General features: G+C 40.7%; 1 protein-coding gene and 1 long non-coding RNA gene across 6 annotated transcripts in view; one reads left to right on the top strand and one right to left on the bottom strand.

The window, feature by feature from the left end:
* The window catches only part of ntm (neurotrimin), a 474724-nt gene that overhangs the window by 95522 nt on the left and 359980 nt on the right, over positions 1-19222 (bottom strand). The window lies entirely within an intron of this gene.
* On the top strand, positions 9628-11188 carry LOC121812021. The gene is made up of 3 exons (XR_006052822.1): positions 9628-9813; positions 9890-10199; positions 10280-11188. It is a non-coding gene; the product is annotated as an uncharacterized LOC121812021 (long non-coding RNA).

Below are 19222 nucleotides of genomic sequence, written 5' to 3'. Positions count from 1 at the left end.
TATATATTCTTCCTCTACACCCCCCCCAATTTTTTTGCACATGTCGAGGAGCGTGTCAGGCTACATTTCACTGTGTGTTATACTTGTATAACTATGCATGTGACAAATAAAGAACCTTGAACCTTGAACCTTCCTGTTGCTCCCCAGTTCGCCTTCTTTTTCCTTCCCGACAGAAACCAACACACAAGATTAGTTCCACCCTCCAGTCTGTCACTTTTACTTTTTTGCCTCAGGCTCTCCACCTCCTACTCGGTTTGACTTGACAATGTTATTATGAAGAGAAGAGGGCCCAAGACTGAACTTTGGGGTACATCAGAAGTGACTGGGAAAAGGTATATGTAAAACGTGTGTACTTGCTGCATTGATGCGTTTTAACCATATATTATACATATTACAGAATGTAACACCTGCATATGTGTAAAAAACAAATGGCTTTGATTTTGCCACCCCATCTTTTTCCATGCCATCCTCATGCCACCCTAAGAAACGTCTCTAGATCTGCCCCTGAGCTTCACAGTTATCTCACCTGGACCAACTACCTTTCCACTCTTCATCCTCTACATAGCTTTCCACCCTTCTCCTTACTAATCCACAGCATTTCCCAAATCTCTTTCCTTTGTTTGTCCTGCTCTCACTGTTATTTTCTTCATTTATAAGCTTCTCAAAATGTTTCTTCCATCTTCTCAAAACTGTGTTCATTCCTTAGAACATTTAGGAAAGTTTCATCTCTAGCCTTAATCACCCTAACAATCTTTAGATCCTTTCCCTTTAAAATTATTTATTTTATAGAGTTTTCGGGAGCTTGGGCGAGCCATCTCAGCCGTCCGCAGCAGCCTCCGCTAAGAGCTCAGGTGAGCTCATCCAGCCTGCAAGGATCTTGTTCCCACACCGTCTGTTTCCGCAAAGGACTCAGGAGTGCTGCTCCAGCACTCCCTTGTGTCTTCTGGTTGCTCTGGAGAGTCCATCCAGCCACCAGATCAACCAACTGATCAACCATCTGCAGCTGCCACGCCCCCAGCGGTACAATCAACTGATCAACCGCCTGTGGCTGCCATCCCGTCTTGTCTTGCCTCGTCTGATCCTGTGCTCCAGCCACCTGCCAAGCTTCCGCCTGCGCTGCTGCTGCTTTCCATGCGACCGGCCCCAGACCTGTGTTTGCTGTGCCACTTTCCATGCGGCCGTCCTCCTGAACTGTTGTGACACTGCCGCTTTCCATGTGGTCGACCTCCTGAACTGTTTGGTCCTGGGCTCCTGTGCTGCAGACCCCTGGGTTGGCCACCAGAGTTATGTTTTTGGACTGTTTTGTTTTTGTTTTTTCTTGTTGCTCCATTGCTTGTTTTGAATGGTTTTCTACATTCCTTGCTCCCTTTTTGTCCTCCTCCCACTGTAAAGGAATTGTTTTATTTTTTATTTTTTGGGGGGTCGGGTAATTCATTGGCTGAGGTGTTTAATAAACATTGTGAATCTCCTGATCTTTTCCAGCCCAAGTAAAGGACTTGATGTAAGTCCTTTTCTCCGGTCTAGCATGCTTCGCATAATGTTCGATAAGCTTTTTCTTTTGGTTTTGCCACCTTTGTCATTGACATACAGCCTGTATCCCAGTACTCCGGTTTCTTTATCTGATATCACCTGACTATCCTGCTCTTTCTTTGCCAACCTAACAAAACCAGAAACTCTTCACATTGTTTCCACTCTGAGGTGAAAAACAGTATTACTTTTATTATCATTATTATTATATTGTGTACTTTTCAAACCCCTTTCAAGATGGCATGCTTCAAAGCTGTAGTGAAATCAGTTTAGTTGCTAGTTAACACAATACTGTACTTATTGGTGGACAATATGCACTGTAAAAAAACTGTAATTTAAAAAGATATATTTTACAATTTTTTAGCCAGGTAGGATTACAGAAAGGTGACCATGGCCATGTAGAGAGCAGACAGGAAGCACAACTTGTATGTTTTAATGTTTTCCAATTTATCTCGTTAAATTGTTAAATACTGGAGGGAAATATTTTTTGTGTGCATGTTCGAGGGCGGGTAAGGGGTGGAGATTTATGCCTGCCTTTTTATAAAAGTGACCACACATCACTGCTTTGTGGAATCATGCTTTCATGTTTTCAAACCAGAAAGGAATTAATTCTATTGACGTTATACTGGTCATCTTACATTTTTCTATCAAGGAAAATTAGTGTGTAGTTATTATCTTTATCATTTTATTACAACTATGCATCTTATTTGGCTGTGAAATATGCATTATATGAGGAATTCTACATCCTACTTAGTGAGTCATTGTCTTTTTCAAAATCCAGGTGGTGTAGCTATATTTTGAGCATTGCAATGCTGAATAAACTAAGTAAGTGTGGATGGAGATAAATGAAAAGAATGACTCCTCTCTTCAGTCTGACACACATAAACAGTCTGTGGCAAAGGCTAGAAGGATAGTTGGTTCTAATGGGCTGGTGATCCTATAAATAATAGCTACACAGTTTCCTCCCCATTGATCACATAGCCTTGGCTGACTCATAGTGGGAGCTGGTGTATGTTGGAGTGAGCTGACCAAAGAGCATACTTGGCTGCCCTTTCCTTCATATACTTTTGGTGCATGTCCTATCAAACTGAGGGCCTGTACAACTTCAGAAATGACACAGCCTAATTGGGTGCTAAGAGAGGCACATCATTTAAGATAGCATGGAATGGGAGAAAGAACTGAGTCTTGACAAGGTTAACGAACTCCTCTACTAAATATCTAGCCTTGAAAAGTTTCTTGGGTTCACAAAAATGTGAATTGTTCACACTTTTCATCTCAGAATGAAGACTGATGAGAGTATATTTGGAGGGAAATCTTTCCTTGCCTTTACTGACTGTATCTTTAGAATAACTTGCTCATCAAAGGTAGCTTTAATTTTTTGCAGATGTAACACTGTAATTTGTTCACAAAGTTTAGGTGGCAGAGTCAAAGGTGCTCACACGAATCTATCCAAGGTCTGCTGATTTTCATTTAGAATTACCTGGGGCTGAGAAGACAGAAGGGCAAAGGCCATATTGTCATCATAAGTACCACAGTGTGTGTCCTTGACAGTGGGGTGAGCGCAGCAGGGCATGACTACAGGAAAGACTTAACAGTGAAAGAAAGAGGAATGCTAATGTGAACTGTCTCCTTATCTGTGTCACACATTACTGAGCATGGAAAAAAAAAGATTTTGAATCATTGAAAATTTGATGGAAGTCTTTTTCACAATTATTCAGCGAGAGTCTTCTGATACGAAAGAGTGAGAAGCTGACGGACAAAGAATTAAGTCCATAGAACTCTTAAGAAGCCTGCACAACATTGTCACATTATAAAGGTGAGAAAATGTTTTCGACATAGCATCATGCATGCTGGGTGGAGATTTTTAAACCAGCTGCTTAAAGCTCAGCTTTTTCCACTATGTAACTACATCAGTAAGCATAAAGTACTAATAATGGATGATATCTTTAGAGGCAGCAGCCAACCAAGAAAGTGTGTGTCGTGAGTACCTGTGTGTGCACCTATGTGTGTGAGTGTGCTTGCATTCATAAGGTTTCTCCATGTAAGTGTCTAATAATGGGTGTGGGGAGTCCTGCCCCCCAGGGCATAAAGCCGGTATGGTGAAGATCAGAGCACCAAACATCCAGACGCCCTCCAGATTACGAGAGCCCAAGGAGGACCACTGCACGAGCAATTACGCCAGCCATAGAGAAAAGAGCTCCCCGGAGGGGCCAGCATACACCCAGCACCAAGAGCCACCAATACACCGGCAGGTGGGGGCACCAGCCACTGGCAAGGAGTGTGGTGAGGGAGATAAGCCCCAAAACCTGGGGGGAGAGGGCCTGAGATGTTCCAAGAGAGGTGAAATCTAAGACCCGACCTGACACATAGACAAACAGGCACACACAGACACAAACATGCATTCCCACCCTCATGCGCACATATACAAATATTCAGCACTCGCCCAACATGGAAACGCACAGAAATGAACACAGTACACCACTTACACTCCCCAAATATACTCTATACTCCTGTATGTGTCATGAGAGTGTAAGTAATGCGAGTGTCTAAGTTCTGGAATAAAATTGAGGCTCAGGTGGCCAAGAGTGTACAATAGGAGAGGCCTCCTATGCCGGGCTGGGCCCAAGTCCCCGAACCCACCCAGGAGTAGCACGACTACCAGGCCGATAGCCTACGATCACTGCTTCAAGATTCAAGATTTTTATTTGCCCTTTGCGCACAGGACCAGCACATTGGAATTCTTGTGCAAAGCTCTCCAGGTGAAGTTACATATTTTTGTAAAAGGTAAAACTAAAGCAATTAAAAAAGAAAATAGAAATAAAGCAAATAAATTAGCAGTCTACTAATAATATTTACTGTATACAACATCAACTCAGGCCAGAAGAAGTTGTTTTTATCGAAACTATGTGTGACGTGTAAAGCACCAAAATAACACCTATAAGATACACATTTTTGGCTTCTAATGCTAGAGATCTGCAACTGGCTTTGGGCTGTGCATGTCTCTCTCTTCCGGAAGATGATTGAATAAAATAATTATAAATATTTTGACTAACTGAGTCGTGTTCTCTCTATTCAGTAAAAGAATGACAAGAACCAGATTTATTACTTACCAGTGTTTTCTATTTCTTAGCCTGTTTGTAATGGATAGTATGCTTATGGCTCTAGTGGCAAAACAAGTTTGCTGTTTTCACCTTCTAGAAGTGCTTTGTTGCATATTTTGCAAAGTGCCTTTTAGTGCCATACTTTTAGGTCCCAGATACTATTAGTATCTACTACAGCTTTGAAAGTTCATAGATGACTCTTAAAAGATGTGGGTAGGTTACTGAGCGGATTTAAATTTTAGATGTCGTACTGTGAAAGTGATTTCTGGGTTTTAACCATGTTGGCTGGACAGTGTCTGTTGATCTTAAACACTTCTTATGAAATGAATGCCTGTTTGTGTTTTCTCTAAGCTTTTATGGAGTTTTCCATTCCAAACAAAAACATAAAAGTGTATTATTGGAATCATGGCTGATTCCAATAATCCACTTTTCAATCAAGGCTGATAAAGATTTTTTGATCAAATTTAAAAAGTTAACCATGTCTTCAAAAACAGCATCTCTCTTTTTTTTTTTATTCGCTTTTTTCATATCTTCAACTTTTTGTCAACATTTAATAGAGTGGAAAATTAATGTACTAAGAGATGTTGTCAAAGTTGTCAAAATCTAAAGACCACATCTAAATTAAACCTTAAACAGTTAAAGCTTTGTGTTAAGAAACAAAAAACTGTATATACATAATAGGGAAGTAAATTGTACTAAATACTGGTCTTGAATTAAAAATCAACAATGTGGTCAATCCATTTTCATAATTAACATTAAGTGCTAAGACAATAAAGCCCTGAATGTAACCATTCAAACCTATAGGGTCAGTACTGCCATTTTTACTGTGTAACGTACAAAGACAAAATTACAAAAATTTGGTTTCTGTCCAAAAACTTATCTTCCTAATGTATTAAGTGCTGTAGCTCAAATCTGTTTTTCTATTATTATTTTTTTCTGATAAATAGCTCAATTTTCTGCTAACAAAAATTGAAAAAAACTATCAATTCTCTGCGTTTCTATATTTTGTGACTGCATCAGCAATAAGCTATCGAACTACTGTCCTCAAACAGATGCGACTTGAGCTTGGACTTGCATCTAATAATAACTTGGTAAAAGCTACTAACTTAACTCACTCAGAAATCATTATGTCCTCAGACATGAAAAAAAGCCATCCAAATTTTATCTTACATCAAGATCCTTTCTTTAGCAACTGAACCTGTAATGATCAGTTTCCTGAACTGTCAAGTATTCAAGTATATACAAATTCTCAAAAAATTGACAAAAAAGCCTCATAACTTACAATTGTGGTGTATACTGTATTTTTCGGACCATAAGGCATACTGCCAATGAATGGGTCTGTTTTAATACATAGGACGCACTGGATTATAAGGCACACTGTCAATTTTTGAGAAAAATTAAAGGATTTTAAGTGCGCCTTATAATGCGGATAATAATTTCAACATTTAGAACGTACTGTACAATGTCACATTTGACCTCTCAAAGCTAAAAGGTTGATCTGGTGGTCAAAGTGATAAATCTTAGTGCTATATAGAGCTATTTGAAACTAGATTTCTTACTACCATCGTTTGTATTGTCAACAAATAGGAATATAGGGAATGCTATATGGGGATTCAAAATATTATGTTACTTATTATGTTATGTTACCTCTGACAAGTTCAAACAAGGTATAACTTTGACTATGTCAAACTTCATAAAATATCTTTTATTTTTAAAACTATGCTTAAAATTTGATTGCCTTGTCTGTATTGACAACATTTACATAATGATCCTGGTATATAGGGATTCTAAATATCACACTATAGTTAGTTAAATATCATGTACATTTGACATGAACTCTTACTTTTACATTTCACATCATGGCTTTCTTTCAAGTTGATCCCAAAACGAGTTAAATATTCAAAGAAAGGATTGTCAAGAGAAAGCAATTGAGTTATTCATGTCCAGTTAATTACTAATCATTACCTACTTCTACATAACTTTTGTTTAATCAAAGTAAACATCTGTCATGTCGGCCTATTGTCCATAGTCAGCCTTGTTGTGGGTTTGTGCTCTTGGAGTGCTTCTTGTTAATATAATTGGGCTTGATAAATGTTGGTGTCCCCTTACTACTTACCTTTTTAACTTTAAGTCAGACAAAATTTGACAGAAATAAAAACAAAGAAATGTGTTGCTAACTAAATGTGTAGAGGCTTTGGATCTAAAAATGCATACACGATAATTAGCATTAAGCATTCTGCTTTGACTAACACACATCACATTAAATGTATGAATTGTACACAATTAACCATAATCATATGTTAACTGTAGTACAATGAACATGACTATTTAATGTAATTGAATGGCATTACGTTAATGCCAAACTATTTCAATTTTAACAAAAATGAAGAAGGAAAAGAGAGAATAATTTTCAAACCTTTTCTTATACTAACAACTCCACTACCACTAGTGTTTGACGACATGGAAACACACAAAAAAGAAATGCTTCTGGTGTCTGGTGTAATTTTGTGCATTGTGACCTTGTTACCGAGCAGTCCATTATGCAGGAAGAGCTCAAATAAACAAGCAAAACCAGAAACAAAAGGGCTGCTGGCATATCTTATCATCAGGGATTCCCAACTCTCTGTAGTAATTACCCAGCATTCAGCAGCCTCTCAAACACAGCTCTACCTATCCACTGCCTCAACAAACACTCCCTGAACAGTTATTGTGAAACTGGGTCAGTACCCAGTATTGATAATGTCACACGCAGTTTAAATTAGTGGGGGTGGATGGTACTGTAATCAATAGTGCACAATTTTCAAGCCTTTACAGTCACCTCTGGTCCCTGCTGATGGACATTGATTCAGAATTAAGTGGACCTAAAAGTCTAAGGAGAAGAGCAATGTTATCTGAGGTGAGTAAACAAAACCTGCAGAGAATAAACACGGGATGAAATGGAAGAAAATGTATTTACCTGTCCTATATCAGGATGCTCCTTTATTGTGACAATAAAAAAATCCAGACAGGTGCAGGGTTGGGCAGCAGGCAGCAATAAATAGTATATGCATAAAGCAAGTGCATGCCTTTGTTTAGTGGTTTTATAAATTCAGCTCATTTATGAATAGCACTTACAGACAGAAGTGCTATTCAAATATTTTGGGACAGAAGATATGGCTGGCTGCCCTCGACAGCAAACTGTCCCTCCGTTATGTTAGAGCACATGAGGTTGACTTGGTTCTCAGCCCCAAAGCATTGATACTTATGCTCCCTTCCACTCTTCGCATGCATCCTACCTTCCACGTCTCCCAAGTCAAACCAGTCCATTCTAGCCTTTTACGCTTTTGAGTCCATTTCCGTGCCACCTGTGACACTATGTGGCCCATGAACTAAAACAAGTTTTACACCCCTCTTTAAGAGCTGCAGCAGTGCAAGAATAGTTTTCGTAATAGCCAGCTACCTTTACAGCATGCTGTTTATTGTTTCCGTTTCTGCACTAGGAACACTACTACTGCTTTGTGGACAAGTTTGCAGCTAAAACTGTGTAATTTAGTAATGCCCTTCACTAACGTATATCAAGAAAGAAACAAAACCCTATAACACTTCTTGAGATTTTGTTACAACCAAGAGCATTATTAATGTCTTACTGGTTGCTGGTTACCCAATTCTGTTCTGTAGCATTACTTCATCTGCATACTTGTAAACGCACAATACTTTTCATTGTTCATCACTACTTCTATACATTTTTTGGCCATGCTGTGTTTGCTGAGGACAAAGTGTATACTGTAACATGCTTGGCATGGTATGTTTCGTTTGATGCATTTTCATCTATATGTTATTCCCAGAAAACATAGTTCTACAACTAAAACACTGTATAAACGTCCACAGTGACTCGGTACCACTCAAATTAGATCTAGAAGTACAGCTTGTTGCTGATTATACAGTATACTATACATTTAAAGATAGATGCAGAGTATGCCCTCGAGACAATATCACTGAAATATGAGAATGAGATAGTAAGCTACTTTTTAATGACAGCAGGTTTTGAATTGAATTAAATGTATTTTCTTTTAATATTAACAATAGTAAAATCTTTTATAAAACAACTCACATGCAGTATTGTTGTGCTTCATTTCTGGTTCACATATGTGCAGTCTCATTTTCTGACCCCCCAACTGTTGGCAGCAGATGACTGCCCTAGACTCAGTCTAGTTCTGCTGGATGTCGCTTCCAGTTTAAAGAGAATTCTTCCTTTGTTTTCTCTTTAATACTGTAGGAGCTTTACCTTGAAAAATTAAGCAACTTGTTGTGATCTGGTACTTTAAAAATAAAACTAAGTTGAACTGAAAGAATCTTTAAAAATGACTAGCTCAAGAACTATTAAACATAAAAACCTGAACTAGCAGACTATCTACTAATATTTTTCTTTTGTAGTACAGTATGTCATACTTGCTCAGTCCAGCTTGAAAGTTGAATAAATTTGCATTTTCTATAGCAAATGGTAAATAGTGAAATATCATTATATGCCATTCTAAAATTGTCACCAGGGCCCTATTTCAGGAAGCCGGTTTAGTGGAAAAACTGAGTAAGTATACCCTGAGTTAACGAAAACTCTGGGTTTTCGGTTTCACAAAGCGAGTTCAGCTGAAGCCCGAGTGAGTCACTATGACGACACACTCCGTGAAGCTAACCTGCCCCCTAGCAGGTTTACTTCAACTAACCCTGACTGTCTCCGCCACTTTGTCGGAAACCTGACAGTAGGAAGTGTCAGACATGGCGTGCCCCGTCCTTGAAGAGCCAGTAGATCTTGAAGCCCAAATACTCCGCAGAGCTCTCCGCCGGGAGAGAGTGATCAGAGCGCGTATGGACATTTTATCATTACCTGATGATTTCCTGTGCGAACGTTACCGTTTCTCAACACAATCAATAAGTTATTTGGATAACATCCTCAGGCCATATATTGCGCATGTGACACATCCCGGACATGCGCTCAGTCCATTACATATTCTTTGTACCGCACTCCGTTTCTTTGCAAACGGGAGCTTTCTGTACAATATCGGTGACGCTGAGCACGTTTCCAAGGCTACCGTCTGTCGGGCAGTCAGGAATGTTACAGTTGCACTGAAACGTCTCCTGCACTCGTTTGTGGTGTTCCCCGGTCACAGACCCACAAGATTCATCAAAGAGGGATTCCACAAAATTGCAGGTATCAGGATGAACAAAACTCAATGCATGATGTGGTGATACGTGAACTACCACTCAAATGGTACATAAATTTCCAGGGTTCCCAGGCGTGATTGGCTGTATAGATGGCACCCACATTCCAATCATTGCACCCTCAGCAAATGAAGGAGACTATGTGAACAGGAAGTCCTTCCACAGCATCAATGTACAGGTACATAATTCCCTGTAGCATTTCACACCAACAAGTGATGGCATCATGGTAATGGATGCCAATATGTGTTCTCTGCACTGTGTAGATCATATGTGATGCTGCCAACATCATCACAAATGTGGAAGCCAAGTGGCCAGGCTCTGTACATGACTCACGAATCTTCCGGGAATGTACACTGAGCACCAAATTTGGACATGGTGGGTAGAAGTAACTGTGAAATATACAGAGACCAATTGCCACAGGGACGTTTGCACTGACATGTATTCTTCTGTCCTAGGAGAGTACACTGGCCACCTGCTTGGTGATAGGGGGTACCCATGTCTACCCTATTTGCTCACCCCTTACCCTGACCCTGAACCGGGCCCACAGCAGCGTTATAATCTGGCCCATTGCAGGACACGGGCCAGAGTTGAAATGACCATCGGAATGCTCAAGGCCCGGTTCCAGTGCCTTCGTAGACTCAGGGTCACCCCAGAAAGGGCATGTGACATCATTGTGGCATGTGTGATCCTACACAACATTGCCACGATTAGAGGTGAACACTGTCCAGCTGAACCAGACATCAGCAGTGATCCACACGATGAACATCCTGACCCACCCACGAACGTACAGGATGGAAGAGCAGTCAGAGACACCATATGCCACAACCATTTCCTGTGACCCGTCACCCCAACATGTTACATGACAAATACACAGATACTGTGGTCAACTGGCTTTATTGGTCACCCTGTATGTCCTGTACACAAAGTATAAATGCGTATATTAGTATGTTGTACAAACACTGACATGATTCCTCCATCTATGATCACTCCACCCACCCTTAACTGTTGTTCCAGCAGTACAATCTCCAGCTTCGACTTTTGGATCTGCAGCTGGAGGTGCACCATTTCCATGTCGCACTTCTGTATCTTCCTGGCCAGATATGTCTTATACAGCTGCTTTACAGGGAGCTATTGCAACAAAGGACATAGCATTGGCATCCATAGTACATGCCTACTTAGGTTGGTTGTAAATCAGTGCTGGACAACCCACTGTGGTAAGGTTTGTTGTAGGAGTGGCTGGACCCTCTTCCTCTTCATTTCCAGCATCACTCTGCCAGGGACATAGTAAGTCCATGGTGTCATCATAGTACCACATTGTAGTCAGTTGTTATATTTTCCACTCTACGCTGTATACCTCATAGTGTGGCTCTGTTGCGGCCTCCTCTGTAGCAGCTGTCACTGTTTCGTCATCATATGCCTGTGGTGGAGACATTTAACAACATTGCTGTTCTACTGTTGACACATGTAGTCTGTGGAGTATTACGAGTACTCACGACTGCATGTCGGTCTGGCTCAACAGGGGGCTGCACCAGATGCAGTACACCATCACCATCAACTGGAAGTATATAGGGTTCATACAGGTCACTCATGACTTATGTGGGCGCAAATGGCAATTACCAGACATACCAATCACCATACACCTCATTGTCAGTATGCTCTCAGAGACAACCGACACTGAGGGAAGGCAAAATCAGTAGGTGTCAGGGTGGAAACGCTTTTATGAGCTTTATGTTGCATTAAGGTATATGTTCATATGTTACTCTTATTGGGAAAAGTACGAAATGTACTACTCGCTCTGTCTCTGGGAACAGGGAGCTCACCCTGTGAGAGGTTAACACACACACACACACACATGTATGCAAAATTAAAGGACACTGCTATGCTCTTCATAAAGACGTACCACTGCAGCTCGGTGTGTGTGAGTCTCTCCCTGGGCCCTCACCCGTGCAGCACGTTAACAGTTTCCAAGTGTCTCAGTGTTGTTTATTCACCTGACTGTTTGATAACTGTCATTCTCTGACAGTAGGACAATTCACTACGACTTCACTACGACATAGTTCATTTTGGTCAAGGTGACTGTGCAGAATGGATGTATGCACGCCATGTATTGTTTTGGATTTACCCCTTATGTAGGCACTTGTGTCTTGTGGGGTTATTGCCACAGAGGATGTCCCCGCAGAGATGCCTTCAGCCACAGGGCGCCCACTGTTTTGGCTGAGGGCCAACTGCTCAGCCTCTGTGAGTGGTGGTGGTGGAGGACCCCCACCTGTTTTCGGGCCTCCGCTTTTTTTCTGTTGGCTGTGACGGCACACATTTGGGCATACAGAGTAGGCAAATGTGTACTTGTGATGTGCTCAGATAATTTCAATATGTGCTTACAGGAGGTATATTACTGTAGCCTCTAACTGCAATTGATTTACATAGGACACACAGACCAAGCACTATGGCTCATAATACAATTGCACCTTACCTGTTTGGACTATGTTTTTATACTTCATTTTTACTTGCTGCCAGGTACGTTTGGGGCCTGTTGGGTTGCACCTGCGCTCACATCACATCACAACATAAAATGTATGACATAGGCAATGAAATGACATATACTGAGATGACGTGTTAAATGGGTGGTGATCCCTAGATCAATGTTTAGATTAACACTCACGCATTGACTCTGTCGGTTATGTTTTGCCATGCATGCTCCCTTTCCTTTGCAGCTGCGGCTGTGTTACTTTTTTTCTGCATGATGTGCATGCTGTCGGCATATGCTGCCATCAGAATTTCCGCCTCAAGCGCTGTGAAATACGTCGACCGCGCCTTCTTTCCCTCCGTCTCCATGGTGACTCGCTTAATCTGTGCTCCACTAATCGGGGCTTTATGTATCCTCGTGCGCGCGCTTGACTTGGGGTTGTAGCAACTCCGCGTTGATTGAACTAATTGTTATCAGCCTTTCTGAAACCGAATATTCCGAGTTGGACAGTTCGGGGTTACTCAACCGTGAGTATCGTTTTTCACTCTGAGTTTTCTAAACCGGCTTCCTGAAATAGGGCCCTGTTCTCTTTTGTAATGTGAAGTTTGTTTTTTTATTTGTTTGTTTCTTAACCAGCCAGTATTCAGAAATTTTTGATATATCTGTCCCAAATTATAGCGTTTATCTTTCAAAGTTTGCAAGATGTTCATGTTCAAAACTTTAATGATTTGAAAATGGAGTGACATATTTAAGAAACTAAATATGGGACTTTTTTCAGCAAGCCAATTATCTGACATTTCTGATGTATTTGCCCTTCATTTCTAATCCTTATGATCATGGTGGGAAAGAACAGTAAAAATTTCAGGCATTCATCTTCAGTTTTTAAATTATTCATGCTCAAACATTGCCACAAATTTCAATGACAGATCAATTCTTTAAAAAATTACATCTTGAAAGGTATTTCACATAAGAAGCCAGCCTTTGACAGCTAGTTCAAACTTTTGGCCAATTCGAGATCGAAAGGCCCAGATTTAACTTCTTCAGATAAAATATATCAGCTTTGTGAATGGTATACCAGAATCTCCAAGCAATGACATTCTTGTTGATGCAATGATGATAAATCCCAGATAACAATAATTAGCTTATTATACCCGATTAAATCAGTGATGCAGCTAATAATGTTGAAGGGTAAAATAGGTTCACCATATATGTTCATTACAAAAAAATAGTGCTTTTTCTAGCAAAATGCAATGAATTACAAGGACAATCCATTAGAAGCATTTCCTCAAACACTAACTGGTTTGTTTAATGACCCAAAAAATAAATATTAAATCTTACTTTTAGGTAGACAAATGTTTCCAAGTAACACAAAACACTTCTTATAATCTTTTAATGATGCTACTTATAAGGGTATCTTCTTTAACAATAGAAGGCCAAGTGTCACGGTACTGGGTCGTGAGGCCCAGTGTTTGAGTTCTAATGCATATTTTTGTATTCACATGTTGTAGTTTAACGCATCTAGTTGATTTCTAGTTTGCAGTTTAGTCGTTGGTTTCTTAGTCCCTTTTGTCATCTCTCCCTGGTCCGTGCGTCTACCTGTCATGTTTCATGTCTGTGTGGCTCTTGTTCTCAAGTTCGTGCAATGTCTATGTCTCTGTGTTTCCTGTTTTATTTTGGAAGAGTCTGGTGTACTTTGTTCATCGTAGTTAGTGTTACTCTCCCCTGTATTGTCATTATGTTTCATTCTAGCCAGCTGTGTTCTCATTTGTCTCCACTTCCTCTGAGTGTGTATACATGTGTGTATTTAAGTCCTCAGTCTTCCTTTGTTCGTCGTCGCGTCGTCTGTTCAACTTCCCCCATGTTATGCCAAGTGTCAGGTCTCTATGCTGGTCATGTCTATGTTGCTTGCGTGCATACGTTTCATAGTTCTTTGTTGTTCCAGCACAGAGTCCTGTTCATAGTTGTCTCAGTCATATGCATCATAGTCATCTTGTCTTAGCCTTCCCTGTTGTCTGAGTTAAATGTCAGTTCTTAGTTTTCCCAGTTCAGCTTCTAGTTTAGTCTTGCCTCAGTGCTTTCAGTTGTTTGCCACTTTAATCATTCTCTCTTGGCTCTCGGCGAAGGCGGTCGCACTAAAAGAGAATTATGGATTTGATCAACTGGTCTCTGAATGCTATTGACACCCTTTTCTCAACGAGGAGTCTGGGCTCGGGAGAGCCCGAGTGCCCTGAGGGACTTTCCCTGCCGAATACATGATGGATGGGTGGCAGAAATGGAGGGTCATGTGCCTGGCGGGACTGTCGATCGAGGACGCTGAAGATATCTACCTATTCGGAACCATGATAACAGGGTTCTTGCTGATTAGAGCTGGCTTGGCCCTGACTTAACGGAGAAATAAGAGAGCGGAACCGGCTGTTCAAATCCCCCCCAAAGCTGCCCGCTGGAATCGAAGCGACGGGACAAGGCGTGACCTCTCACAACGAACGCAGTGTGGTTAACACCTTGGAGACGCTTACAGCTGCCGTGAAGACTCAAAACAACACCATTGAGCGTATGTTGAGATACATCAGAGAGAGGCCTGCTCAAAATGAGACCCTTGAGCGAAAGTTGGATCACATCGCAGAACGGCTCACTGCAGTTGTGGGGTCTCAGAATCAAAAGAATGATAACACCATGGAACAGAAGTTTGATACCATCATGGGGAGGCTTGCGGCTCTCCAACGGAAAATTGAGAGACCAGTGTCGGAGTGTTAAGAACAGCTTGAAATTCTTCTCTTCTGAGCTGCTCACATAAAAAGAAAATTGACAACATCAACATGCGGACACCATGGCGCCAGCTGAACGCCGAACTCCTGATAACAACTGTGTGATGACTATTCTTCCCATCCCATGCAAGGCCACCTGGATTGGCTAGCAGACTGTTTACTTAGCCTGATAGGGCGAAGGACACTGTCTCAGCTGAACTACGGACACACACACACATACACTGATAAGCACTCACACATTTCCCTTCCCCTTCCAATGCCTTCGATGCTTGTTGCCTCCTGGGAACACGAGGCGGGTCTGGGCCCGTGCTGGAGAGTCGGCGCAGTAGCAGGATGGCTGCTGTGTTGCCTGGGATTACTCCTTATCCCCTACTCAACCCTGTTGCTGGTCACGTGCTCTATAATGTTGTACTGTGGACATTTATGTGCTTTTCTGTGCAGAGGAGTTTTTTTGTTTCCTGTTCTCATGCTGTCCTCCTGTAGCCCAGCATGAGTAGAGGTCTCTTTTTTTCCTCTTGTACCTTTCCCATTGTAGTGTACATTTCAGTGTTTTTTCTGTAATGCAACCATTCTCTAAATTGTATCCCCATGTGATGTCTGTGTTGTATGTGTAAGGTCGGGGGGCGGGTTCATTCCACTGCAGGGCAACCTGCCACTGCATGTGGCGAATAAACTTTGAACTTGAACTTAATCAGCCCAAATAAAGGCTCGCTTTTCGTTTCAAGTTTAGTACTGTCTCCTTGTCTGTGTCTGCACCTGGATCCTCACACTCCCACACACGGTCTGCCCTCCGCAGACTGTGACACCAAGAGGGCTTTTTGAAGTCATTTTTTAATAATACTATATAATGGTGCAGTTTTTCACCAGGATACTTTTTTTTTCTAAAATCTCAGATGGAAATTTGTCCCACTTGATGATGCAAGTAATTCCACAGGCCTTCCTGCTTCCTGTTATTGCAGATACTAGGGAAGATTTTGATAAATGTAAATTTTTCAGTGGACGTTTGGCTGTATGGTAAGGTGAACACGTCAAATTCTTTTTTCAAGCATTCTCCTGAGTCACTATGGATGAGTGGTATAATTGTTTAGCCTCAGAATATGTGTTTTGTTGAAACGTGTTACTGATGCCCTCTCCCTTTAGCTGGTTGCCTCTGTCTACATCTCTTCTTGTTTTGACAGCTGTTTTGACAGCTGGTTTACGTTTCTTAGAGATACTGCTCTGACACATTTCTCTAGGGGCAGTTTTTTCACAGGTCTGCAAGCATACACTATCAAGCCATTCTCCTTTTGTTTTCCAGATGTAACATTTCTCATGATATCTGGAACTACATGACAATACACATGGCTGATATTCAAAATCCACTGCAAAATAATCTCCCCCCTCCCAATCCACTGCCATATTACATATTCATCCTAAAAATAGTCAGACAGGTTTCCACCTACTAATGCAAACATTTAAGTACTTGGACTTGTCCCAAATATATATGTTCTTATCACTTTTTTTTTCCACTGGTCTGAAAGATAATTTCACAATCAGTTAATCCTTTAGGAATGGGATATGATGGTTTAACAATAATATATTTGGACACCAATGTGTAATGGACCTTTTAAAAAGTGAGAATGAGGATGTGACACTCCTGATTGGCAGTGTTTACAGAAGTGAAAATATTTATTTGATTAAAAATAAACAATTTGTGGATGGTTTTGGTATTACATGCAGACATATGGTCTGCAGATGGCAATATAATAAAATCTTGCAATGTTGCTTTTAATTAGCAAGTTATCTGTGGAGGAGACAGAAGTGAATATTTGGGAATCTGTGTTTATAATACAAAAATTATTGTGTTGAATTTTTTATTCTCAGGCTTACAAACAACCAATTAATGGTTTAAACATTAACAGACAAACAATGACATTATGACCAAAGACAGGTGAAGTGAATTAAACTGGTTATCTCTTCACCATGTCACCTGCTAGTGGGTGGGATATATTGGGAAGCAAGTGAACATTTTTTTCCATTTTTTTTGTTGTGTTAGAAGCAGGTAAAATGGCCAAACATAAGGATTTGAGTTACTTTGATAAGGGCCAAATTGTGATGGATAGACAACTGGGACACAGCATCTCCAAAATTGCAGCTCTATTGGGGTGTTCAAAGTCTGCAGTCTAGTGAGTCTCTATCAAAAGTGGTGTGAGGAAAGAACAGTGGTGACAGTGAGGAAAACAGAAAGTACGATATCAGATTTTATGAGTGAAAAAAGATATAAGAGAGTTGCAAAAGTCAGCAGAGTACATACGAGAGGGGAATAAGTCCGGAGGTTTTGTAATTTTACTAAACAAAGAAAAGAGAGACCTTGAGTTATCTTCACTAGAACTGATTAAACCAGAATAGTATGCGGATTTGGCTGAAACAATGCAGTCCTTATAAAAAAATAAAATCTGATCATTATATATTTCTTTATGTATGGTAAGTCCTGTTTTCTTGAACAGATGTTCCAGTTGGCCTCCTTTAGCTTTGATATGGGGCAGGTTAAGAGTAAACCATGATAGATAAGATCGTCAATAATGGGCACTGTACTAAGTTTCACACAAATATTTAGTATGTTGAACTTTACAAACTAACTTGTTGTTGCCATCTAACAGTCTCAGCGAGACTCATAAAAATTTAAAGGCATGAAATACAGACATAAACTGATTAAGCTGGAAGTCAGGTGCACTACTGTGTCTATAGTGGATAAAATAAAGCTTGAAGTTTGGGTGCCAAGGTGAGCTTGGTTGATGCTTTCTATTCTGTCTCATTATAAGAAGTGTCTGCTTTATTTTTTCACAAGGTGGTTGCGTACCTACATCAAGACAGCTGACAGCAGCTGTAAAATAAGATAAAGTGAGGTAGAGGTAGACTTGTAGAAAGAGACAGCCAAACATTTTACAATCTGTGCTTAAAATATTGCATTACTGATGCCCTTATTGATATGCAACACTATGTCTCTTCCATGCTCCTATAACAGAGTTTTGAGGCTGTGTGTCTTAACTGCACTGTCTGTTAACATTTCCGTTTTTGACCTAGCACTGCCAACCATGTATTTATCTCTGAACCATCAATATTATATCTACTATTGTTCCCCTGTGCATGTAGAGTGCAGAAGAATTCCATAGAAGTGCCAAAAAAACACGCAGTTAAGCACTGACCTATAGGCTATGTAGAGTTGCAAAGAGTTGGAATGTTTGTTTGTATATAAGGCACAACTTGTCAAATCCTAGAAAGTATGATGTAGGCACTGCTCAATTTTAAGGATTTTCTCTTACTTACATGAGGTAATGAAATGTACAGCTACAGTATAAGTGCCAACTGTTTTTATTTTGCAGTCAAACTAAAAAGGGTTGTTTTTGATCCCACTTTGATATATCAAAAATATATGCTGGTCTCAGCTTCTTATGATTGCACTGGTATCTAACACCTAGCTTAAACACTGTTGTTTGGAAGTGTTTATATGGCCCGTCTGTCACAGGGCTAAGACAGACAGAAAACTATTCACAGCACTGGGCAATTTAGAATCATCAATTACCATAAACCCACGAAATTGTCTTTGGACCAAAGCAAACAGAGGGACAACATGCATGCCACATAGGAAGTTCCCCTGGCACATTGGTGGAGTCCAACTCAGGGCCTTCCTGCTGTGAAGCAAGAGTGCCACCATGCGGCCATGCTGTCTATCTTGGCAGCTTTCTAATATAATTGATGACCACGGGGCTTGGGTTGAAAAGGGAGACCCATCCACCTGTTGTCCTCTCAGACATAGTTCCTCTCATGTAAAGAGCACCAAAACCCTTGCCTGTGTCAGCCTCCGCTTGCCTCAAGGGCCGTAAGTGTTGCTTCACTTTGTACACTTTCTCATTCCTTGTAACACTGGTTCCGAAGCTGCAATCTGCACACCGGATGTTTCTAAAGTAACTGCGTGCCTCCTCCAACCCATCGCTAGCCTTTGCCACGTTTGGGTCTAGCCAGCATGCTACACAAGCGCACCGAGAATAATCAGTGCACTTTTCCCTGATCATGATACTGTTAACCTAAAGAAAAGAATACAGGGAGTGCAGAATTATTAGGCAAATGAGTATTTTGTCCACATCATCCTCTTCATGCATGTTGTCTTACTCCAAGCTGTATAGGCTTGA

This window comes from Haplochromis burtoni, unplaced genomic scaffold (assembly GCF_018398535.1).
Source record: "Haplochromis burtoni strain Fernald_Lab_line unplaced genomic scaffold, NCSU_Asbu1 Contig_405, whole genome shotgun sequence".
NCBI classification, from domain to species: Eukaryota; Metazoa; Chordata; class Actinopteri; order Cichliformes; family Cichlidae; genus Haplochromis; species Haplochromis burtoni.
This window is presented reverse-complemented; position numbering and strand designations above follow the sequence as displayed.